The sequence below is a fragment of the Nicotiana tomentosiformis genome, chromosome 7 (genome assembly GCF_000390325.3).
Source record: "Nicotiana tomentosiformis chromosome 7, ASM39032v3, whole genome shotgun sequence".
In the NCBI taxonomy this organism is placed as follows: domain Eukaryota; kingdom Viridiplantae; phylum Streptophyta; class Magnoliopsida; order Solanales; family Solanaceae; genus Nicotiana; species Nicotiana tomentosiformis.
This window is the reverse complement of record NC_090818.1, coordinates 119151024-119177158: the sequence shown is the minus strand read 5'-3', so window position 1 is coordinate 119177158 and position 26135 is coordinate 119151024. Positions and strand designations below refer to the sequence as shown.

General features: G+C 42.5%; 1 long non-coding RNA gene across 1 annotated transcript; it reads right to left on the bottom strand.

Moving 5' to 3' along the window:
* Window positions 1–2459: 2459 nt before the first annotated feature.
* LOC138895179 (uncharacterized) lies at window positions 2460–24377 on the bottom strand. The gene is made up of 4 exons (XR_011409400.1): window positions 24305–24377; window positions 24103–24197; window positions 23909–24041; window positions 2460–2662 (listed from the first exon to the last, which is right to left on the bottom strand). It is a non-coding gene; the product is annotated as an uncharacterized lncRNA (long non-coding RNA).
* Window positions 24378–26135: the final 1758 nt, after the last annotated feature.

The window sequence follows — 26135 nt, the reverse complement described above, 5'->3', positions numbered from 1 at the left end:
AAAAGCGCAACTGACGGAAGACGACATCACCAATATTGCCAAAAGATGACCAAATGAGTCCACCTAAACCTTATTTTTCATCTGAATAGCGTACAAATTCAGCAAATATTTATATCAAACCGATAAATATTATTATAATCATAGCTAACAAACCTTGATTGTAAGATAATTTAAGAAAATAATTTACTTTCTCAGCAAACCTGAGATAAAGGTAAACTATTGGACATTACCTTTACTCCATCATAAGCTGTCATAAGATGCTTTGAAGCTCTTTGGCCTTTAGCTTCTGTCTGAAAATGTAGCTTTGACGAACACACAAATATTATACGAATAGCAAACAAAGGTAGCCAAATCCGAAGGAAAAGTGACCGCCTCTCTCACCTGTTAATTTGTACTTCTAATATAGGCTAGCTGGTCGTTGACCATGTATAACCCGTGCACAATGACGTAGTTTGTATAACATAAACTTTAAAGTAATTAGTGATGCTCAATAATAAATACTTCAGCTAACCGAAAATCTTATATATCAACATTTTAGCGATAGTGAATTGTGTTTAAACGCTGCCACAGATTTTTATAATTGAACTAAAATTAAAATTATGTAAATGATACATATGTAATTATTTTGTTAAATAGTAAGAGTAGACATCAGTAGTATAAAGGGAAACTCCATGCGGTAAACGCAGTAAACTTTCGGAAATATATATGCATTTTAATTATAAGATGTGTTATTGTTGTTGTTGTTGATTGCAGAACATCAGGAGGCCGCTCCAATATCCAAAAGTAATACCAATTGCCTTCACAGATATATGCACACACTACTTACAACTATTTACACAAAAAATGTGGAACACATTGTTAAAATGGCCAACTATCTAAAGTTTGTTAAAAGATTGGTACGATCTGTCAAAATGTATTTGTACATTGCAAACTATCTGGGTGAACATCACTACATCGACAAACTGTACAAATAAAATATTCATTTTAACAAAATTAGTACATTGTAAAATATGGTATTTGAATTTCTATCCTTAAGTGTGATTTTGGTAGAGTAGTTGGTTTCATTTTTTGTTTCTTAGTTCCTTCAGCATCAGTCACAAATATTGACTCTTCTTCCATAGTTCCCTCGGCACCAGCCACAAATATTGACTCTTCTGGGAAAAACATGATTGGTTTTTCACTGTATGATAAAAGGACCAGAGAACCTGCATTTTCGTTTGCTGTTCTGGATGATGACCTCTGTAACTGAAGCCTGAACAGTTTATCTGCAAGTTATCGATTGATATGGGCAACAAGGAATAACTTATTCTGCAAACAGATAGCAAAAACAATGGACCCATCAAAGCTTACCTTTATGTGTTAACCATGAGAGTATTATATTAACTTTGTTGGCTTATATTAACTATAGTGTTGTATGTGTATGTACCTTAACACTGACGATTTCATATATCTGTTCATCCCTTATTGACAACATTCTTTCGGCCAAGCCTTTAGACACTGTTGTCGTAGTTGTGCCAATTTCGTCTATAGTTTCTACCTCAAAGTGGTACCTATGATGTGGTATTTTTTAAACTATTTTAGTTGAGATAGAATGAGTAGTACTCAGTATGAAATATTATCAATGGCATCATGTTATTAGTAGCAGTTGTTACCTTGGAATTAACATTCGTTGCAGCTTGCAGTTTAGTCATTGAACCTCTCTTTTTATTTTGCTCCGAACATGATGGTTACATTCTGAACAAGCTAGCACATAAAATCGTTGGAAATACTTAGGTAGAGAAATTTTTCTTTCGACGTAAAACATTTCCACCTGCAAAATGTAATTAATGAAACAAGACGTTAGTTTTATGTTCATAACATAAGTAGTGGAAGCTGCTAAATCTTCAATTTTTAATTGCATATAATTTTCAGTAGTGGAATAATACAAAGCTGCATAGTTAGTAAAACCTCATGAGGAATGTGTTGTGACAATAAGATGTAAAAATTAGTTAACTAATTTTATGTAAAACTAAATTGCGAAAACTATTATGTTTGATATAAGAATAGATTTGTTTGAATCAATAGCCTCTTTCCCAAATATTACGATGACGTAGGATACAAATAGGATGTAATATAGTGATTAAAGTTTTAAAAATAATTTCAAAATAAATCTAATTGTAAATGGAATGATATATAACTTCAATGAACAAATATAGCTTGTTTGATATTTTTTTCTTTAGGATTTTTTATAGTTGAACTCTAACATAAGAGTTTATTCCAAAATTTATACTCCAATATTATTTAGACCATACTGTTATTGGGCCGACACAAACAGTAGCATATTAGATTTATCTTGTAATTTAATAAATTCACCGTGTAGGTTTGCATAACAATAGCTGAAACAGATAATATTTCATCGTCAACAGCTGCAAGATTAAGAGATGAAGGTGATTCCGTTGAACTCTTCAGTGTATAATCCATTAGCATTTGTTTGTTCTCATTTTCCCTGTAATTCGCACAATAAATATCATGCAATTATTTTTTCATATAAGTAACAATAGTTAAATAATGATGTGGTACATTTTAAGCACATTTTGTATTGTACAATTTCATAATTCAGTTGCTTGTACATATAGGGGATTGATTAAGATTGTCTAGTTGTATCTTGTTGCCAAACGGGAAACTGTGTATGCAAATTTTGTTAATAAACAACGTGAAAGCATTATCCATATGTAACGATCCGACCGGTCGTTTCGAGAATTATAGCCCCATTTTTCTCATTTTTACTTCTTTTTATGTTATTCAGCTATATTATATTATACCGAGTTAGTTGGTTCGGGCCCGAAGTGGTTTCAGAGTGGAATGAGACACTTAGTCTCTTATTTAGAACCTTAAGTTGAAAAATTCAACCGGATGTTGACTTATGTGTAAACAATCTCGAAATTTAATTCTGACGGTTCTGTTAGCTCCGTAAGGTGATTTTGGACTTAGGAGTGCATCCGAAATAAAATTTGGAGCTTCGTGGTAGAATTAGGCTTGAATTGGCAAAATTGGAAATTTGGCAATTTTTGGTCGGTAGTGAAAAATTTGATATCGGGGTCGTAATGGAATTACGGAAGTTGGAGTAGGTTCGTAGTATCATTTGTGACGTGTGTGCAAAGTTTGAGGTCATTCGGACGTGGTTTGGTTAGTTTCGGCATGAGTTGCCGAATTTAGAAATTTAGAAGTTCTTAGGCTTGAATCCGAGGGTAATTTGGTGTTTGAATGTTGTTTTAAGTGATTCGAAGGTTCGACTAAGTTTGTATGTTGATATATGACTTGTTGGTATTTTTGGTTGAGGTCTCTAGGGACTCGGGTGATTCCGGGTGGTTAACGAATTTGTCGAAGTTGAAAAATGCAGTTGAAGCTGTTGCTTCTGCTATTTCTGCACAAGCGGAAGGAAGAGTCGCAGGTGCGAGGCCACTGGTGCACATGGAAAGTCCGCAGGAGTGGGCAATTCTGGGCTAGGCAGGATGCGTAGGTGCGAGTTGGAGGTCACATTTGCGAAACCTGGGGCGCAGATGCGGAAAAGAGGACGCTGGGCAGGCTTCGCAGAAGCGGAGGAAACGCGCAGGTGCGCCTTCACAGGCGCGGGGTTTTGCTTCGCAGATGCGGAAGCTGGGCTCCTAAGTGAGTTCCACACCTGCGACGGATTTTTCTACAGGTGCAGTGGCGCAGAAACATGAAATTTTCTGCAGGTGCAAAAAACCTGAGCAGAAACCATAAACAGAACCATTCGCGAATTTGGTTCATTTCCACCATTTTGCAAGTCGGTTTTTAAAGCTTTAGGAGTGATTTTTGAAGGGTGATTCAAGGGCTATCAGTGAGTTAAGTTTTTTTAGCCCTAATACTCGTATATATGGTGAGTTTCCGTTATTTAATTATGTAATTAGTGAAAATGAGGGGTTAGGGCTTGGAATTTTCGGAGAAGTAACTTAAGGATTTGAAGAACCAAACGATGTCGGATTTTTATGAATTCGGTATGGTTAGACTCGTGAGTGAATGGGCTTTCTAGTTTTGTAAATTTTGTCAGATTTCGAGATGTGGGCCTGAGGGCCGGGTTTGATCTAATTTCGGGTTTTGGTCTAATTTTGTAGCTTTTCTTGGGGGATTCATTTCATTAGCGCGTATTGATGGTATTGTACTGATTTTTAATAGATTTGGAGCATTTGGAGGCCGAGTCCAGAGGCAAGAGTATTGCGGGATAGAGATTTGACCGGTTTGAGGTAACTAACGATTGTAAATCTAGTCCAGAGGGTATGAAATCCTGAATTTTTGTATCATTTTACTATTTTGAGGTGACGCGCATGCTGGGTGACGGACGTGTGGGCGTGCACTGTTGGGGATTGTGACTTGGTTCGTCCTGTAGCAACTGTAAAGTTACATATTTTGTGGAAATTGTATGATACTTGTATGTTTTGGAAAGAGTTTCTGTAAATTGGGCTGAATGCCATGTTTGGGCCTTGTGCCAGTACTGTTTGGACCCTTAGGGGCCTTTTCTTACTATCCTCTCACTGTTTTCGATTGAAAATTTATACTCAGTCATGGTTATACTTGTTTACTACATAACTCAGTTTTATGACTCCAATTTGATGCATATAAATGTTGTTTTGGGCCGAATCCCCTATTTTTACTGAAATGCCCGAGTGGCTTGAGAGGTTTATAACTGAGTGAGTGTCACGACCCAATTTCCCCTCTGTGTGACATCGTGACGGCACCTAATCTCTACAACTAGGTAAGCCTAATATTTTGCGGAATAATGAAATAAAAATATAAACTTAACCAATTATTCAAAAATACAGAACAAATCATAAAACCCGAAACATCGTGAATCACAAACTACAAAAGGAAAAATCTAGTGTCTCTATATATCAGAGTCTAACAAGGAAAAATATAGAAGATAATGGACATGAGAAAGAGTAGAAGGGGACTCCAAGGTCTGCGGATGCGACATATATACCTTGAATTCTCCAAAGCTGTCCCGACTTACTGATAGTGCGACTGATAAGGTACACCTGGATCTGCACACGAAAAACATGTGCAGAGAGTAGCATGAGTACACCACAATCGGTACCCAGTAAGTGCCAAGCCTAACCTCGGTCGAGTAGTGACGAGGTCAAGTCAGGACCCTACTGGTAAATATATAATAAAATAATATAGAGTGTAATACCGCAATAAAATAAAGGCTGAAATTTAACATCAATGAAATCATAGAAGGTAACAACTTAGTACACAGAAACACAACATGGGATCTCCCGAGATACCGTCTCGTAGTCCCAAACGTAAATGTACAGAGGGATCTCCCGAAATACCGTTTTGTTGTCCCAAAGTAAATATGCAGTACAAGGGGATCTCCCGAAATACCGTTCCATAGTCCCAAAGTAAACATACAGTGCGAATGATAGAAATACAACTACATCACGAAATTCTTACAATTTAGACTAAGTACCAGTCAGGGAAGAAGCAGTAAATTCACTAAGCATGCTGCACATAATTCACATAAATAATTAAGACACGTAGACATGTTGTATTAGATTAAACATGATAGCTACACATATTGGAATAACTCAATTAAGAATGAAAATAGATTAGTACTCATTAAAATGGTATAACTCAAAATAACAGGAAAACATGTTGCTGCTCAGTAAGAAAAAAAGGGTTTTTCCACAACTAGCCAGTGTACGTAACCTCACGTACACGGTGCTCACATATCACAATAGTTCCAAATCTTAAGGGGATTTCTTCCCCCCCCCCCCACAAAGTTAGGCAAGCCACTTACCTCGAACCAAACTCAATCAATCGGTCACAATGCCTTTCACACGAATATCCAGCTCCGAATGGCCTAAATCTAGCCAAAAGCAATTGCATATCATAAATACAACAATAATAGACTCATCTAATTAATGAGATCAACACTTTAAAATTACTATATTCCGATACCAAATGGTCCTCCAAATCCACAAATCAAACTTCCAAATCCCTAGCCTCCAACTTCCAATTTTCACCTTAAATACACACTAACTAGGTGGGAAAATACATTGCAAAGCAAGATTATTGATCAAAAATAAGCACAAGGGACTTACCTCAAGAAATGCCTCGAAAATGCTCTCACAAATCGCCCTAAACTGAGTTTGCAAAGTCAAAAATGACAAAAATCGCGAAGCCCTTCGGTTTTAACCACTGCCCAGGTATTTTCGCACCTGCGGAACCTGGGCTCGCACCTGCGGGTGAGCTTGTGCGGAAATTGTGCGCATCTGTGCAACTCACTTGCCCCCTCTGCCTTCGCACCTGCGATGAAAGGGCCGCATATGCGCGTGCGCGCCTGCGGAATTCCCTTCCTCTTCTGCGGACCTTGCGCACCTGCGAAGACTCCTAACGCATCTGCGGGCATCACAAATGCGAAAAACACCTCGCACCTGCAACCCCTGGCACTCCTCCATTTTCCCTCTTCTGTGCCAATTTGCTCTCCCCTACGGGCTCGCACCTGCGGGCAGCCTTGCACAGGTGCGATTACAGTAGAACCATCAAAAGCACCAAATTTTTCTAAGTCCAATTTCATTTCGTTAAGCATCCGAAACACACCCGAGGCCCCTGGGACCTCAACCAAACCTATCAACCAATCCTATAACACCATACGAACTTAGTCGAGCCATCAAACCACATCGAATAACACCAAAAATTATGAATTAAGCACGGATTCAAGCCTAAGAACTTAGTATTTTCCAAATTCTACAAACGACGCCGAACCACATCAAATCTAGTCCGAATTACCTCAAAATTTTTACACAAGTCACAAATGACACTAAGAATCTATAGCCACTTTTGGAAATCCATTCCGAGATCGATATCAAAATTTCCACTATCGGCCAAAATCACCGAAAATGTAACTTTCGCCAATTCAAGCCTAAATCTACTACAGATCTCCAAAACATATTCCGGACGCGCTCCTAAGCTCAAAATCACTCAACGGAGCTAACAGAGTCAACAGAATTCCATTCCGGATCCATGTTCACACAGTTCTGACTACGGTCCAGTTTCTAAGGCTTAAACTCACAACTAGGGACTAAGTGTCCCAAACTCCCTGAATTCCATAACCAATCACTCCGGCAAATCCCAAAAGCAGAAATAGATATGGGGAAAGCAGTTAATAGGGGTTCGGGGCTCTAACTCTCAAAACGACTGGCCGGGTCGTTACATCCTCCCCCTCTTAAAACAATCGTTCGTCCTCGAACGAGTACAAAGACATACCTGAAACTGTGAAAAGATGAGGGTACCGGTTGAGCATATCCTGCTCGGTCTCCCAAGTTGCCTCCTTGACCGGTTGTCCCCTCCATTGAACCTTCACGGAAGAAATGTTCTTTGACCTTAGCGTTCTGACCTGCCTATCTAAAATAGCCACTGACTCCTCAACATGGGATAGATCCTTTTCCAATTGAACTGAGCTGAAATCCAACACATGAGATGGATCACCCTGATACTTCTGGAGCATAGAGACATGGAATACCGGATGAACTCTTGCTAGACTTGGAGGCAAGGAAAGCTCATAAGCAACCTCCCCAACTCGACGCAACACCTCAAATGGACCAATGAACCTTGGGCTCAGCTTGCCCTTCTTTCCAAACCTCATAACGCCCTTCATAGGCGAAACTCGGAGCAAGACTCGCTCACCAACCATGAATGCAATGTCATGAACCTTCAGTTCCGCATAACTTTTCTGTCTGGACTGAGCCGACTTGGTCATCCTATCCACAATCACCCAAACTGCATCAAACCTACACTGAGTCCATGGGTGTCTAACCACAAAATCCATAGTGATCCGCTCCCATTTCCACTCCGGAATTTCTAGCTTCTAAAGCGATCCACCTGGTCGCTGATGCTCATATTTTACCTGATGGTAATTTAGACATTGAGCCACATACTCTACTATGTTCTTCTTTATTCTTCTCCACCAATAATGATGTTTCAAGTCCTGATACATCTTTGCGGCACCCGAATGAATAGAGTACCGCGAACTGTGAGCCTCCTGAAGAATCAACTTACGCAAACCATCTACATTGGGCCACATAGCCTGACCTGCATCCTCAATGCACCATCATCTCCAATAGTACCCTCCTTAGCATCACCGTGCTGGACCATGTCCTTAAGGACAAGCAGATGGGGGTCATCATACTGACGCTCCCTGATACGATCATAACTAAAAGACCGAGAGACCACACAAGCTAATACTCGATTCGGCTTAGAAATATCCAATCTCACAAACTGGATGGCTAAGGCCTGAACATCCAATGCCAATGGCCTCTCTGCTGCTGGTAGATATGCTAAACTCCCCAAACTCTCTACCCGGTGACTCATAGCATCGGCCACTACATTGGCCTTCCCAGGGTAGTACAAAATAGTGATATCATAATCCTTAAATAGCTACAACCACCTCCGCTTACGTAAGTTAAGATCATTTTGCTTAAACAGATGCTGCAAACTCCGATGATCGGTGTAAATCTCACAAGGAACACCGTACAAATAATTCCGCCATATTTTCAAGGCATGAACAATAGCTGCTAACTCAAGGTCGTGGACATGATAGTTCTTTTCGTGCACCTTCGGCTGTCTGGACACGTATGCAATCACCCTACCGTCCTGCATCAACACCGTGCCAAGACCAATTCACTATGCATCACAATATACAATATAAGACCCCGAACCTGTAGGTAATACCAATACTGGGGCTGTAGTCAAAGCTGTCTTGAGCTTCTGAAAGCTCTCCTCACATTTCTCTCTCCACCTGAACGGAGCACCCTTCTGGGTCAGCCTGGTCATAGGTGCTGCAATGGATGAAAATCCCTCTACAAAGCGACGGTAATACCCCGCCAAACCAAGAAAACTCCGGATCTCTGTAGCTGAGGACGGCCTGGGCCAACTCTGCACTACTTCAATCTTCTTCGGTTCCACTTGAATCCCCTCACTTGATACTATATGACCCAAGAATGCTACTGAGTCTAGCCAAAACTCACACTTTGAAAATTTTGCATATAACTTCTTTTCTCTCAAGGTCTGAAGTGCAGTCCTCAGGTGTTGTTCATGAACCTCCTGACTCCGGGAGTATACCAGAATGTTGTCAATAAACACAATGACGAATAAGTCAATATAAGGCCAAAACACACTGTGCATCAAGTGCATAAAAGCTACTAGGGCATTTGTCAGCCCAAAAGACATAAAAAGAAACTCATAGTGACCATATATGGTCCTAAAAGCAGTCTTCGGGATATCCGGCTCCCGAATCTTCAACTGATGATAACCTGAACATAAGTTAATCTTGGAAAACACTCTGACACCTTGTAACTGATCAAATAAGTCATCAATACGAGGCAATGGATACATGTTCTTCACCGTGACTTTGTTCAACTGGCGATAATCAATACACATCCGCATAGAACTATCCTTCTTCTTTACAAATAAGACAGGAGCACCCCAAGGTGACACACTGGGCCGAATAAAGCCTTTATCAAGCAATTCTTGTAACTGCTCTTTCAACTCCTTTAATTCAGGAGGAGCCATACGATATGGAGGAATAGAGATGGGCTGAGTGCCCGGCAATAAATCAATGCCAAAATCAATATCTCTGCCGGGCGGCAGGCCCGGAAGATCAGCTGGAAACACATCTGGAAAGTTCCTCACTACTGGAACTGACTCCACTATAGGGGTATCAATACTGATGTCTCTCACATAAGCTAGATATGCGTCACATCCCTTCTCAACCATTCGTTGAGCTTTAAGAAATGAAATAACTCTAGTGGGAGTATACTCTAAGGTACCTCTCCACTCTAACCGCGGTAAACCTGGCATAGCCAGCATCACGGTTTTAACATGACAATCAAGAATAGCATAATGGGGCGACAACCAGTCCATGCCCAAAATAATATCAAAGTCCACCATGTTGAGCAATAATAAATTGGCTCTGGTCTCAAAACCACTAAGAGCAATCAAACACGACCGATACACGCGGTCCACAATAAGAGAATCTCCCACAGGAGTAGATACATAAATAGAGGAACTCAAAGAATCCCGAGATACGTCCAAATACGGAGCAAAATAAGAGGACACATAAGAATATGTAGATACTGGGTCAAATAATACTGACGCATCTCTATGATAGACCGGAACAATACCTGTAATGACAGAATCAGAAGCAACTGCCTCTGTACGAGTAGGAAGTGCATAAAATCTGGCCTGGCCTCCCCCTCTAGGGCGACCTCTAACTTCCCGACCTCTACCTCAAACTGGTTGTGTAGGTGGGGTGGCAGCTGGTGCTGTAATCATAGCCTGAGGACCCGGTGGAGCACGCTGTGGCTGAAAAGTCTATGGAGGTGCACCCCTCCTAATCCTGGGGAAATCCCTCACCATGTGGCGAGTGTCGCCACACTCAAAATAAGCTCTGGGAGGGCGTGGCTGCTATGACTGGCTCGGGCCAGGTCTGCTGGACTGCCTACTAGGAACACCCCGTGCAGGAGGCACACTAGATATTGGCAGTGCATAATAAGGATCATATGGTCTAAAAGGAGCTGGAACACCGCTGGAGGCTAGAAGAGATGAATGAACGGGGCGGCTCACATAAACCCTACAATGGCGAGCTACTGGGGCACGAGCTCCAGAATAATAACCAGCCTCTCGAGACCTCTTGGCCTCCCTCTCCTCTCTATCCCGGGCAAACATGCCCTCGAATCTCCTGGCAATACCCACAACCTGCTGATAAGAAATATCCATCTCCAATTCCCTGGCCATACTACTCCGGATGCTGGGATGGAGACCCTCAATAAACCGTCGAACCCTCTCTCGAACTATGGCAACTAAGGTCGGTGCATGTCGGGCCAAATCACTGAAGCGAGCTTCATACTCTGACACAGTCATAGCACCCCGGCGCAGCTGCTCAAACTCTGCACGCCATGAGTCCCTAAGGCTCTGAGGGACATACTCTCTCAAAAACATGTCCGGGAACTGATTCCATGTAAGTGAAGCTGCCTCAGCCAGACTACCCAACTCATAAGCATGTCACCACTGATAAGCTGCTCCTCTAAGATGGAATGTGGTAAAAGAAACCTCGCTCGTCTCCGCTACGCCCATAGTACGGAGAATACGATGACATTCCTCCAGAAAACCCTGAGCAGCATCTGTAGCCAATCCATTGAAAGTAGGTGCGTGGTGCTTCTTGTACCTCTCAAGTCTGAGCTCCTCCGCCTCAGAAGATGCTGCCCTAATCTCAGGCTGAGCTGGAGCTACCGGCTGCATTGGTACAATCTCTGGAATCTAGTCGACCTGAACCCCCTGCTCTGGAGTACCAGCGACGGGGGTCTGTGCTTCTCCCCCGGCCTGAGATATGGCAGGAGCAAGTGGAATAAATCCAGCCTGAGCTAAGGTGCTGAACATGCTCAGAAACTGGGCTAGAGTCTCCTGGAGGGCTGGTACAGGAATAGGTATCTCAGGTGTCTGCCCTCCAGCTTGAGCTACTGGGGGCTCCTCTGTAGCAGCTCGTGCGGGTGCTCTGGTTGTACCACGTGGATGTCCTCGTCCTCTAACCCGGACTCTTGCGGCTCTAGCAGGGGGCGTGGGTGCCTGGTCATCAGATCCGCTTGTACGTGTCCTCACCATCTGTGATAGAATAGAATACAGAAGTTTAGAATCTTTTAAGTCAATAATTTTCGCACGACAAGGAGTCAAAGTAGTGAAATTTTCCTAACAGTTTCATAGCCTCCCGAAGATAAGTACAGACATCTCTGTACCGATCTGCGAGACTCTACTAAACCGGTTTGTGACTTACGATACTTATGAACCTAGAGCTCTGATACCAACTTGTCACGAACCAATTTCCCTTCTGTGTGACGTCGTGACGGCACCTAGTCTCTACAACTATGTAAGCCTAACATTTTGCGGAATAATGAAATAAAAATATAAATTTAACCAATTATTCAAAAATACACAACAAATCCCAAAACCCGGAACATCGTGAATCACAAGCTACAGAAGGAAAAATCTAGTGTCTCTATATATCAGAGTCTAACAAGGAAAAATACATAAGATAATGGACATGAGAATGAGTAGAAAGGGACTCTGAGGTCTGCGGACGTAGCAGATATACCTTGAAGTCTCCAAAGCTGTCCCGGCTCACTGATAGTGCGGTTGATAAGATACACCTGGATCTGCACACAAAAAATATGTGCAGAGAGTAGCATGAGTACACCACAATTGGTACCCAGTAAGTGTCAAGCCTAACCTCGATCGAGTAGTGATGAGGTCAGGTCAGGGCTCTACTGGTAAATATATAATAAAACAATATAGAGTGTAATACCGCAATAAAATAAAAGCTGAAATTTAACAACAATGAAATCATAGAAGGTAACATCTTAGTACACAGAAACACAACAAGGGATCTCCCGAGATACCGTCTCGTAGTCCCAAACGTAAATGTGCAGGGGGATCTCCCGTAATACCGTTCCGTAGTCCCAAAGTAAATGTGTAGGGGGATCTCCCGGAATACCGTTCCATAGTCCCAAAGTAAATATGCAAGACATGGGGATCTCCTGGAATACCGTTTCGTAGTCCCAAAGTAAATATGCAAGACAGGGGGATCTCCCGAAATACCGTTCCGTAGTCCCAAAGTAAATATGCAGTACAGGGGGATCTCCCGGAATACCGTTCCGTAGTCTCAAAGTAAATATACAGCGTGAATGATAAAAATACAACTACATCACAAAATTCTTACAATTTAGACTAAGTACCAGTCAGGGAAGAAGCAGGAAATTCACTAAGCATGCTGCACAAAATTCACATAAACAATTAAGATACGTAGACATGTTGTATTAGACTAAACATGATAGCTACACATATTGGAATAACTCAATTAAGAATGAAAATAGATTAGTATTCATTAAAATGGTATAACTCAAAATAACAGGAAAGCATGTTGCTGCTCAGTAAGAAAATTCGGGTTTTCCACAACTAGCCCATGTACGTACTCGTCACCTCACATACACGGCGCTCATATATCACAATAGTTCCAAATCTTAAGGAGATTTTCCCCACACAAAGTTAGACAAGCCACTTATCTCGAACCAAGCTCAATCAATCGGTCACAATGCCTTTCCCACGAATATTCGGCTCTGAATGGTCCAAATCTAGCCAAAAGCAATTACATATCATAAATACAACAATAATAGATTCATCTAATTAATGAAATCAACACTTTAACAAAAATTCCTAAATTAACTCAAAAATTGACCGTGAGACTACGTCTCGGAATTGGGTAAAAGTTACAAAATAGGAACGCCCATTCCACCACGAGTCTAACCATACCAAAATTACTAAATTTTGATACCAAATGGTCCTCCAAATCCACAAATCAAACTTTCAAATCCCTAGCCTCCAACTTTCAATTTACACCTTAAATACATACTAACTAAGTGGAAAAATACATGGAAAAGCAAAATTATTGATCAAAAATAAGAACAAGGGGCTTACCTCAAGAAATGCCTTGAAAATGATCTCAAAAATCGCCCTAAACCGAGTTTGCAAAGTCAAAAATGACAAAAATCGCGAAGCCCTTCAGTTTTAACCACTGCCCAGATATTTCCGCACCTGCGGAACCTGGGCTCGCACCTGCGGGTGAGCTTGTGCGGAAATTGTGTGCATCTGCGCAATTCACTTACCCCCTCTGCCTTCGCACCTGCAATGAAAGGGCCGCATCTGCGCGTGCGCGCATGCGGAATTCCCTTCCGCTTCTGCGGACCTTGCGCACCTGCGAAGACCCCTAACGCATCTGTGGGCATCATAGATGCGGAAAATACCTTGCAGCTGCAACCCCTGGCACTCTTCCATTTTCTCGTTTCTGCGCCAATTTGCTCGCACCTGCGGGCAGCCTTGCGCAGGTGCGATTACAGCAGAACTAGCAAAAGCACCAGATTTTTCTAAGTCCAATTTCATTCCGTTAAGCATCCAAAACACACCCGAGGCTCCCGGGGACCTCAACCAAACCTACCAACTAATCCTATAACACCATACGAACTTAGTCGAGCCTTCAAACCACATCGAATAACCAAAAATCATGAATTAAGCACGGATTCAAGCCAACAACTTAGAATTTTCCAAATTCTACAAACGACGCCGAACCACGTCAAATCTAGTACAAATTACCTCAAATTTTTCACATAAGTTACAAATGACACTACGAACCTACAACCACTTTCAGAAATCCATTCCGAGCTCGATATCAAAATTTCCACTATCGGCCGAAATCGCCGAAAATGTAACTTTCGCCAATTCAAGCCTAAATCTACTATAGACCTTCAAAACACATTCCAGACGCGCTCCTAAGTTCAAAATCACTCAACAGAGCTAATGGAGTTGACAGAATTCCATTCCGGATCCTTCTTTACATAGTTCTGACTACATTCCAATTTCTAAGGCTTAAATTCACAACTAGGGACTAAGTGTCCCAAAACTCCCCGAATTCCATAACCAATCACTCCGGAAAATCCCAAAAGCAGAAATAGAAATGGGGAAATAAGTTAATAGGGGTTCGGGGATCTATCTCTCAAAACAATCGGCCGGGTTGTTATACCGAGACCGAGGGCCTGATTTGTGAGGATAAATATGGGATCGGACTGCACGCCGCAGCATGTTCGGATAATTATGGGATCGGGATGCACGCCGCAACAAGTTTGATATAGGTCGAGGGCCTGAGTGATTTATTCCATGATTTGGCTTGATATAGCGCTTGGGATGAAGGTGCCCCTTCGGAGTCTGTACACACCCACAGTGAGCGCAGGTACCTACTGAGTGCCGAGTGCTGAGTGACTGGGAGGCATGAGTGATTGTGAGGTATGCCCAAGTGGCAAGAGTGATTGTGAGGTATGCCCGAGTGGCAAGAGTGATTGTGAGGTTTGCCCGAGGGGCTGTATATGAGTGATGCTTTGCCCGAGGGGCTGTTTTATGATTTCTTCATTTTTGCTAACCTTTGCATTTTTCCTCAGCTTGAAAACTATTGAAAAATATCCTTAAATGATTTTTACTGGAAATGGGTTTAAAAGAGATATTTTGGTTCAAATACTGATTTTAAAAGCATGAGGTATTTTACTGAGATTTCATGATATGAACGTTATATGCTTTATTGCTCGTCACTACTGCTCAGTCTTTATTTATTGTTGTTACTTACTGAGTTGGCATACTCACGTTACTCCCTGCACCTTGTGTGCAGAACCAGGTGTAGCTCGACATGGTAACAGTTGTTGATTGTTCTGGTTGCAGATTTTCTCGAAGATAGCAAGGTAGCTGTTTGGCAATCGCAGCCCATGCTATTCTCCCTCTTATCTTCCTCTAGTTGTATTTAGCTATTTTTGAGACTAAGTTAGCCTTGATATTGTTAGACAGATTGCAGATGCTCATGACTAGTGACACCCCGATATCAGGCTTTTCCTTCCGCACTTTTATTTTGATTTAACTCCTTTACGAAGGTTTTTATGTTAAATAACATTGAAATTATCTTTGAAATAAAAATATCGATTTGTTTTGAAAATGAGTCGGCTTGTCTAGTTCCACGATAGGCGCCATCACGACAGGGGTTAGTTTGGGTCGTGACAGATTGGTATCAGAACCTAGGTTACATAGGTCTCACGAGTCATAAGAGGGTTTAGTAGAGTTTTGCGGATCGGTATAGAGATGTCTGTACTTATCTTAGAGAGGCTGCAGAACCTTTAGGAAGATTCCACATTCTTGAATTCTTGTTGTGCAACTCTGTTAATTCGAGTAACTAAACATCTATTGTTTTATTCTCTCACAGATGGTGAGGACTCATACTACCGGTCAGGAGGGCCAGCCACCAGTACCACCAGCCAGGGCCGCGGTAGAGGTCGTGGTAGGGGAAGAGGCGCAACCCGTACAACATCTGGGGAAGTACCTGCAGATCCACCAGTTGTCCCATATCAGGACCAGGTTCCAGTTGTTGATGCACCAGCTCAGGCACCACCTGTGCCTATTGTGATTCCAGGCCTTCAGGAGGCCCTAGCTCAGATTCTAATAACATATACCGGCCTTGCTCAGGCGGTCTCTATCTCGAGGGCCGCAACCACTTCTCAGGTCGGGGGAGGTACTTAAACTACCGTTGCTCGCACACCCGAGCAAGTTGTTCAGGGACTTCAGACACCGGAGGCACCATCAGCTCAGCCGGTTATAGTTGCACAGGATTATGTGGTTCCTGCTATGCCTGAGGATGATCAGCATAGCTTGGAGAGGTTTGGGAGACTCCAGCCACCACCTTTCAGTGGCACAGAGAAAGAGGATGCCCAGGACTTCTTGGACAGATGTCAGAGGATACTCTGTACTGCTGGTATTCTGGAGACTTGTGGGGTCTCATTCACTACTTTTTAGTTTTCTGGGTTTGCACTTAGATGGTGGGAGACTTACGAGAGGCGTAGGTCTGTTGGCGCAGCACCCCTTACTTGGCAGTAGTTCTCCGTGGTCTTTTTGGAGAAGTTCGTGCCTCGATCCTGCAGAAAGGAGCTGCACAGGCAGTTTGAGCGGCTTCGCCAGGGTGATATGTCTATGACACAATATGAGATGCGGTTCTCCAAGTTGGCCCATCATGCGATCTGGTTGGTTCCCACGGACAGGGAGAGTATCATGAGGTTTATTAATGGTCTCACTTATCAGCTATAGTTTGTCATGACCAGAGAGAGGGTTTCGGGTGCTACTTTTGATTAGGTTGTCGACATTGCTCGGCAGATTGAGATGGTTCGCGGTCAGGAGAGGTTTTAGAGGGAGGCCAAGAGGCCTCGTGGTCAGGGTGGATTCAGCGGTGCTCCTTTTGTGGGTCAGTCCCAGCACGGTAGAGGTCGTCATTTCAGACAGGCTCGGTCAGCTCGTCCATTTCATCGTGGTGTATCATCTGGCCATGGTTCTCACAGTTCTCATCAGGGCCACTCATCACTTAGTGCCCTTCCAGCTTAGAGTTCGTCCCGTGCTCCACCTGTTCAAGGCTCTTCCACATCAGGTTCTTCTACCAGTCATCCCAGTGCTAGGGGTTCCCTTCAATTCCCGCCACCAGCACCAGGGAGTTGTTTTGAGTGTGGGGAGCTTGGGCATATGTGGAGGCATTATCCTCGTCGTCATGGAGGTCTATCTCAGCAGAGGAGTCAGCCTCCAACTTCAGCACTATTTACATCACCACCCGCCCAGTCAGCTCGGGGTGGAGGTTAGTCAGCTAGGGGTCGTCCTAGAGGGGGAGGCAGATCAGGGGGTGGCCAGGCCCGTTTCTATGCCCTCCCTGCAAGACCAGATGGTATTTCTTCAGATGCTGTGATTATAGGTATTGTCTCAGTTTGTCACCGAGATGCCTCAGTATTATTTGACCCTGGTTCCACGTATTCATATGTTTCTTCGTATTTCACCCATTTTTTGGATATGCCCCGTGATTCTTTAGTTTCATTTGTACATGTATCTACTCATGTGGGCGATACTATTATTGTGGACCGCGTATATCGGTCATGTGTGGTAACTATTGGGGGTCTGGAGACCCAAGTGGACCTTTTGCTAATCAGTATGGTCGACTTTGATGTGATATTGGGTATGGATTGGTTATCTCTATATCATGCTGTTCTAGATGGTCACGCTAAGACGGTGACGTTGGCTATGCCGGGAATTCCGAGGGTTGAGTGGAGCGGTTCTATAGATTATGTACCAAGTAGGGTGATTTCATATTTGAAGGCTCAGCGCATGGTTGAGAAGTGTTGCCTATCTTATTTGGCTTTTGTGAGGGATGTTAGTGCAGAGACTCCTATCATTGATTTTGTTCCGGTGGTACGTGATTTTTCGGATGTGTTTCCTGCAGACCTGTCGGGCATGCCGCTTGATAGGGATATTGACTTTGGTATTGATTTGGTACCGGGCACTCAGCCCATTTCTATTCCACCGTATCGTATGGCACCAACAGAGTTGAAGGAATTGAAAGAACAGTTCGGGAACTCCTTGATAAGGGGTTTATTCAGCCTAGTGTGTCACCTTGGGGTGCACTGGATCTATTTGTGAAGAAAATTACTCTTAACGGTTTGGCTTATCGGTTATCGACTTTTGAATGTATTAATCTGCTAGCCACCCGATAAGATATCGGATGGATTGGTATTGGTTTAGCTCTTATCGGGCGGTTTATTGGCCTAATTCAATCTATATTATGTGCATTAATTATTTGTTGACCGCTGTGACTCAAACTAAAATTCCTATGCTCAGCAGACTACATTCCAATCTAAAGAATATGGCACCTAAGAAGAGAGTTAAATAGAAAGAAATAGAGAGCTACATTCCAACGTATTTTCCAGTAGAATCATCTCTGGGGATGAGCCTATTAAGAACTTATAATTATCAGAAGAAATAGAAGATAATACTGGGTATAATACATGACATCAAAATTATCTAATAGTAACTAACTGGAATAGTAAATTATAACTAAATGTCTAATAGTAAATTAGTAATAGAGAATAGAGATAGAGTATTGGAAGTGGAAGAAGGGTTTTTGATTATTTAATATATATATAGATAAAATTAATTTTTTTTTATATATATATTCTTAATGGGTTAACGAATTATCCGTTAAGAAAATTAAATAATCCGCCCCCAAACTGATAAGCCGTTAATAAAAAAAATTCAATCTGTTCCCCGTCCGTTAAACCGTTAAACCGATACCAATAAGCCATTAAGCTTCGATTTCGATTCGGTTTTCGGTTTCGGTTCGGTTTTGAACACCCCTAATTACAGGCAGTTGAACAAGGTCACAGTCAAGAGCAAGTATCCTTTGCCCGGTATTGATGATTTATTCGACCAGCTTCAGGGAGCGAGGGTGTTCTCCAAGATTGATTTGAGGTCCGGTTATCACCAGTTGAAGATTCGGGATTCAGATATTCGTAAGACAGCTTTCAGGACCCGATATGGCCATTATGAGTTCTTGGTGATGTCTTTTGGGCTGACCAATGCCCCATCAGTGTTCATGCATTTTATGAACAGTGTATTCCAGCCCTATTTGGACTCATTCATTGTTGTATTCATTGATGACATCCTGGTGTACTCTCGTAGCCAGGAGGAGCACGCCCAACATTTGAAGATTGTATTACAGAGATTGAGGGAGGAAAAGCTTTATGCAAAGTTCTCCAAATGTGAGTTTTGGCTCAGTTCAGTAGCATTCTTGGGGCACGTGGTGTCTAGTGAGGGTATTCAGGTGGACCCGAAGAAGATAGAGTCGGTACAGAGTTGGCCCAGACCGTCCTCAGCCACGGAGATTATGAGCTTTCTTGGTTTGGCGGGTTACTACCGTCTCTTTGTGGAGGGATTTTCATCTATTGCATCACTTTTGACCAAATTGACCTGAAAGGGTGCTCCATTCAGGCAGTCGGATGAGTGTGAGGATAGCTTTTAGAAGCTCAAGACTGCTTTGGCCACAACTCCAGTGTTAGTTCTGCCATCAGCTTCAGGTTCTTACACCGTGTATTATGATGCCTCGAGGATAGGCATTGGTTGTGCTTTGATGCATGAGGGTAGGGTGATCGCTTATGCCTCGCGCCAGTTGAATACCCATAAGAAGAACTATCATGTCCATGATCTTGAGTTAGCAGCCATTGTTCACGCCTTGAAGATTTGGCGTCATTATTTATATAGGGTTCATTGTGAGATCTATACTGATCACCAGAGTCTGCAGCATCTGTTCAAGTAGAAGGATCTTAATTTTCATCAGCGGAGATGGTTGGAGCTTCTTAAGGACTATGGTATCACTATCATATACCATCCGGGGAAGGCCAATGTGGTGGCCGATGCTTTGAGTCGCCGGGCAGAGAGTTTGGGGAGTTTAGCATATCTTCCAGCAGCAGAGAAACCTTTGGCATTGGATGTTCAGGCCTTAGTGGGTCAGCTTGTCAGATTGGATATTTCGGAGCCTAGTCGGGTATTGGCTTGTGTGGTCTCCAGGTCTTCTCTTTATGACCGTATCAGGGAGCGTCAGTATGATGACCCCCACTTGCTCGTTCTTCAGGATAGGGTTCAGAGAGGTGATGCTAGGGATATGACTATTGGTGATGACGGCGTGTTGAGAATGCAGGGCCGGATATGTGTGCCTAATGTAGATGGGCTTCGAGAGTTGATTCTTCAGAAGGCCCACAACTCGCGGTATTCCATCCATCCGGATACCGCGAAGATGTACCAGGATTTGAGGCAGCACTATGGGTGGAGGCGGATGAAAAAGGATATAGTTGGGTTTGTGGCTTGGTGTCTCAACTGTCAGTAGGTTACGTATGAGCATTAGAGATCGGGTGGCTTGCTTCAGAGATTAGAGATCCCAGAGTGGAAGTGGGAGCGGATCACCATGGACTTTGTAGTTGGGCTCCCATGGACCTCGAGGAAGTTCGATGCTATTTGGGTTATTGTGGATCGGCTGACCAAGTCCGCGCACTTCATTCCAGTTGGTACTACTTACTCTTCAGAGTGGTTGGTTGAGATTTACATCCGAGAGATTGTTCACCTGCGTGGTGTTCCAGTTTCCATCATTTCAGATAGGGGCACTCAGTTTACATCGCAGTTTTGGAGGGCAGTACAACGAGAGTTGGGTACTCAGGTTGAGTTGAGCATAACTTTTCACCCTCAGACGGGCGGGCAGTCCGAGCGCACAATTCCAATATTGGAGGACATGTTACGCGCTTGTGTTATTGACTTTGGGGGTTCATGGGACCAGTTTCTGCCACTCGCGGAGTTTGCATATAACAACAGTTATCAGTCGAGTATTCAGATGGCTCCGTACGAGGCTTTATATGGGAGGAGGTGTAGATCTCCGGTTGGATGGTTCGAGCCAGGTGAGGCTAGGCTCTTAGGTACAGACTTGGTCCAGGATGCATTAGATAAGGTGAAATTGATTCAGGAGCGGCTTCGCACGGCGCAGTCTAGGCAGAAGAGCTACGCTGATAGGAAGGTCCATGATGTGTCTTTTATGGTTGGGGAGAAGATTTTGCTGAAGGTATCACCCATGAAGAATGTTATGAGGTTTGGGAAGAGGGGCAAGTTAAGCCCCCGGTTCATTGGGCCTTTTGAGGTGCTTCAGAGGATAGGGGAGGTGGCTTATAATCTTGCCTTGTCATCCAGCTTGTCGAGTGTGCATCCAGTGTTTCATGTTTCCATGCTCCGGAAGTATATTGGAGATCCGTCCCATGTTTTGGATTTTAGAACGGTTCACTTGGAGGGTGATATGACTTATGATGTAGAGCCGGTGGCTATTTTGGATCAGCAGGTTTGAAGGTTGAGGTCAAAGGATATAGCTTCAGTGAAGGTGCAGTGGAGAGGTCAGCCTCTGGAGGAGGCCACCAAGGAGACTGAGCGGGAGATGCGGAGCAGATATCCACACCTATTTGAGACTCCAAGTATATTTCTAGACCCGTTCGAGGACGAATAGATGTTTAAGAGGGGGAGGATGTAACGACCCGGCCGGTCGTTTCGAGAGTTATAGCCCCATTTTTCCCATTTCTACTTATTTTTGTGTTATTCAGCTATATTATATTATACCGGGTTAGTTGGTTCGGGTCCGGAGTGGTTTCAAAGTGGAATGAGACACTTAGTCTTTTATTTAGAACCTTAAGTTGAAACAATCAACTGGATGTTGACTTATGTGTAAACAATCTCGGAATTTAATTCTGACGGTTCTGTTAGCTCCGTAAGGTGATTTTGGACTTAGGAGCGCGTCCGAAATAAAATTTGGAGGTTCGTGGTAGAATTAGGCTTGAATGGGCAAAATTGTAAATATGGCAATTTTCGGTCGGCATTGGAAAATTTGATATCGGAGTCGGAATGGAATTCTGGAAGTTGGATTCACTTTGAGTACATGGAAGTCTGTTGGTAGGAATTCCTCAGGGCATATTACGGTTTTTCACCGAGGGGTGGAGTAGGTTCGTAGTGTCATTTGTGACGTGTGTGCAAAGTTTGAGGTCATTCGGATGTGGTTTGGTTGGTTTCGGCGTCGGTTGCCGAATTTGGAAATTTAGAAGTTTTTAGGCTTGAATCTGAGGTTAATTTGGTGTTTGAATGTTGTTTTGAGTGATTCAAAGGTTCAATATATGACTTGATGGTATTTTTGGTTGAGGTCCCGAGGGCCTCGGGGTGATTCCGGGTGGTTAACGGATTTGTCGAAGTTGGAAATGCAGTTGAAGCTGCTACTTCTGCTATTCCGGACCTACTTCTGCTATTCCCGCACCTGCGGAAGGAAGAGTCGCAAGTGCGAGGCCGCTGGTGCGCATGGGAAGTCCGCGAGAGCGGGCAATGCCGGGCTAGGCATGATGCACAGGTGCGAGTTGGAGGTCGCATCTGCGAGCCCGCAGGTGCGAAACCTGGGGCGCAGATGCGGAAAGGGGGACGCTGGGCAGGCTTCACAGAAGCGGAGGAAACGCACAGGTGCGCCTTTGCAGGCGCAAGGTTTTGGGCCGCAGATGCAGAAGCTGGGATCCTAAGTGAGTTCCGCACCTACGATGGATTTTTCCGCAGGTGCGGTGGCACAGAAGCGTGAAATTTTCCGCAGGTGCGAAAAAACTGGGCAGAAACCATAAATAGAACCCTTCGCAAATTTGGTTCATTTCCACCATTTCCAAGTCGGTTTTTGGAGCTTTTGGAGTGAATTTTGAAGGGTGATTCAAGGTCTATCAACGAGGTAAGTTGCTTGAGCCCTAATACTCGTATATATGGTGATTTTCCATTGTTTAATCATGTAATTAGTGAAAATGAGGGGTTAGGGCTTGGGATTTTCGGAGAAGTAATTTAAGGATTTGAAGGACTAAACAATGTCGGATTTTGATGAATTTGGTATGGTTAGACTCGTGAGTGAATGGGCTTTCTAGTTTTGTAAATTTTATTGGATTTCGAGACGTGGGCCCGGGGGCGAGTTCGAGCCAATTTCGGGTTTTGGTCTAATTTTGTAGCTTTTCTTGGGGGCTTCATTCCATTAGCGCGTATTGATGGTATTGTACTGATTTTTAATAGATTCAGAGTATTTGGAGGCCGAATCCAGAGGCAAGAGCATTGCGGGGTAGAGATTTGACCGGTTTGAGATAGGTAATGATTGTAAATCTCGTCCTGGGGGTATGAAACCCCATATTTTTGTATCATTTTACTATTTTGAGGTGACGCGCATGCTAGGTGACGGGCGTGTGGGCGAGCACTGTTGGGGATTGTAACTTGGTCCGTCCCGTAGCAACTGTAAAGTTGCATATTTTGTGGAAATTATATGATACTTGTATGTTTTGGAAAGAGTTTCTGTAAATTGGGTTAAATGTCATGTTTAGGCCTTGTGCCAGTACTGTTTGGACCCTTATGGTACTTTTCTTACTATCCTCTCACTGTTTTCGATTGAAAATTTATACTCAGTCATGGTTAAACTTGTTTACTGCATAACTCAGTTTTATGACTCCATTGCGATGCATATAAATGTTGTTTTGGGCCGAATGCCCTGTTTTTACTGAAATGCCCGAGTGGCTTGAGAGGTTTATAACTGAGTGAGGCCGATGGCCTAATTTGTAAGGATAAATATGGGATCGGGCTGCACGCCGCAACATGTTCGGATAATTATGAGATCGGGTTGCACGCTGCAATATGTTTGATATAGGCCGAGGGCCTGAGTGATTTATGCCATGATTTGGCTTGATATAGCGCTTGGGCTATTTGAACTCCTTAACGAAGGTTTTTATGTTAAATAACATTGAAATTATCTTTAAAATAAAAATATCGATTTGTTTTGGAAATGAGTCGGCTTGTCTAGTTCCACGATAGGCGTCATCACGACAGGGGTTAGTTTGGGCCGTGACACCATATGTAGAAAAAAGGAAGTTCATGAGCTTACCACCACGATATTTTGTGGTAGCTATCCGCTTCGCGAGAATAACAGGATATTCTTGCAGTTGCCTTATTTGTCGCAGTAACTCAGTTCCTTCATTGCTTGCCAAGTCTTCCCATATAGTGAAGAAAAGAGGTTTCTTCCTATACATTTGTAAGTGTCAGCTAGAGATTTTGTTATGTAATATAAGATTAAATGACTCGTATGTTGTCCATAACTATGGCCTTTTAAAATCTCTTAGTCTGATCAGCGGTGTATTGCATTCCCCCATAATTTGCCACCATAACTAATAGATCTGTTGTTATAAACAAAAACAAATGTAGGTAAAACCAGTATTTTTGCATTCACCATAAGTTCTAAGTAATGAACATGTTATAAAGCATAGGCCAATTCGAAACATACCAAATTCAACACCGCAAGGTTGTTGTTCAACATTGAGGAGGGAAATCGTACTCAGTCTTGACGGAGGAGGTAATACTCAGTCTTGACGGAGGAGGTAACAATGCCTCCTTTTCATTATTCTTTGGAATAGACTCCACAATAGTGAACTTGGCTTTGGAAGAGTACAAGTGAGAATATCTTATGTTACAGTTATAGTTGTAACTTGGCTTTTCAACCTGCACAATTACTGTCTGAAAACGAACTCGCTTATCTCTGCTTTCTCTTGGCTGAAATTTGTCTACAGCCTGAACTTTGCAAGTCCATTATATAGTTGACGGTGTAATTTCATTAATGGTATGGCTTTATTCTATTTTATCAATATAACCCGCATATTAATAACCGTAAAATTGCAAGAACAAACCATCCCACCTTACAAATATAAGACAACAAATATACGTAAAATACACTTGAAATTTTTTCCAACAGTTAAGAATTCCTAGTGAAAGTTGGATCTGGATTTTTTAATCACTACATTTCAAAGTGCTGGAACTCCCTGCTTCACGTGTTCTATAATCTCTATTCCTTTGTGGAAACAAAAATAACTTGTCAAGATATATGCCATACGTCATACCAGAACTGCAGAATATAGCAACTTCAGAGAAGTAACAACTCAACGGTTCACACATGTTCATTGTTCAAGATAATGAGATTTACACCAATAACCCTAATATCTAGCACATTTGAGACTGTTCAAACATGTATACTACTATTTAACTGTTTAAGCATAGAAACCAGCAAGTTTCTAGTTTCCAAAATATGACAAAGAATTAAGGACATACTTCCCTATTAGTGAAGATTTACTCAATAGCCTTTTTTATATAATCCAGTTGATGGCATATCATTTTGTTGTCAAATAAAGAATTTAAAACACAACAGTATTGTTAGGTTTTAGTTTTAAATAATGATGAAAAATAATATAATTATTTTTGGTGTAGGGACTCAAGGAAATCATCCAAGATCGAAATGCACAAAGAGAAACAATCAAAGCTGAAGGAAGAAATCAATCAAAGATTGATTGAGGCATTCAAAAGGAAAAGAAGCACTGACGATCCGGCGAGATAATCAATCCGAGATTGATTGAAGAGTTAAAAAGGAAAAGAAGCATTGGAGATCCGGCAAGATAATCAATCAGTAGCTATTACTGGGAGGACCCAGAATTAAGGAGTAAATCCGGAGCTATAAAGACTTAAAAATGGAAAGATGTCAAACTCCACACATCAAGAAACAGTAACGAGAATTAACTTTATTCTTGGAAAGAATCAATTTCTTTCCAAGGATCTAATCTCTTGGGTTGGCAAATCACTTCAGTAATGGTCTCCTACAAAGTATTTATACGCAACCTTAAGTCTTAGAGAGACATACTTTGATCAAACCAATTACCCTCTCTTTATTCTATTTCAAACAAACATTGTAGCTCTACTAGATCTGATGTGTAACAAGTTAGAGAAGAAAGAGAGAAAAATACTGGTGAGGCATTGTATCAAGAAAAGACGAGTGACATAGAAATTTAGTTGTTGGTGTAAACTACACCATTCACTTTGTACTCAAGAAACTCAATCACTGAAAGAGAACTCCCTTGCAACCCAAGGGGACTGGACTAGAATTCACATTGAATCCGAACCAGTATAAAAACTCCGGTGTCTTTAATTCCTGCACTTTACTTCTGCATTTTAATTCTGCACTTCTTATTATCTCGCTACTCGACTAATTGGAAAATCAGTCAACTTATAATAATTAATTTTAAAACAAGCAATTCACCCCCTCCCCCCCCCCCCCCGTACTTTCAATTGGT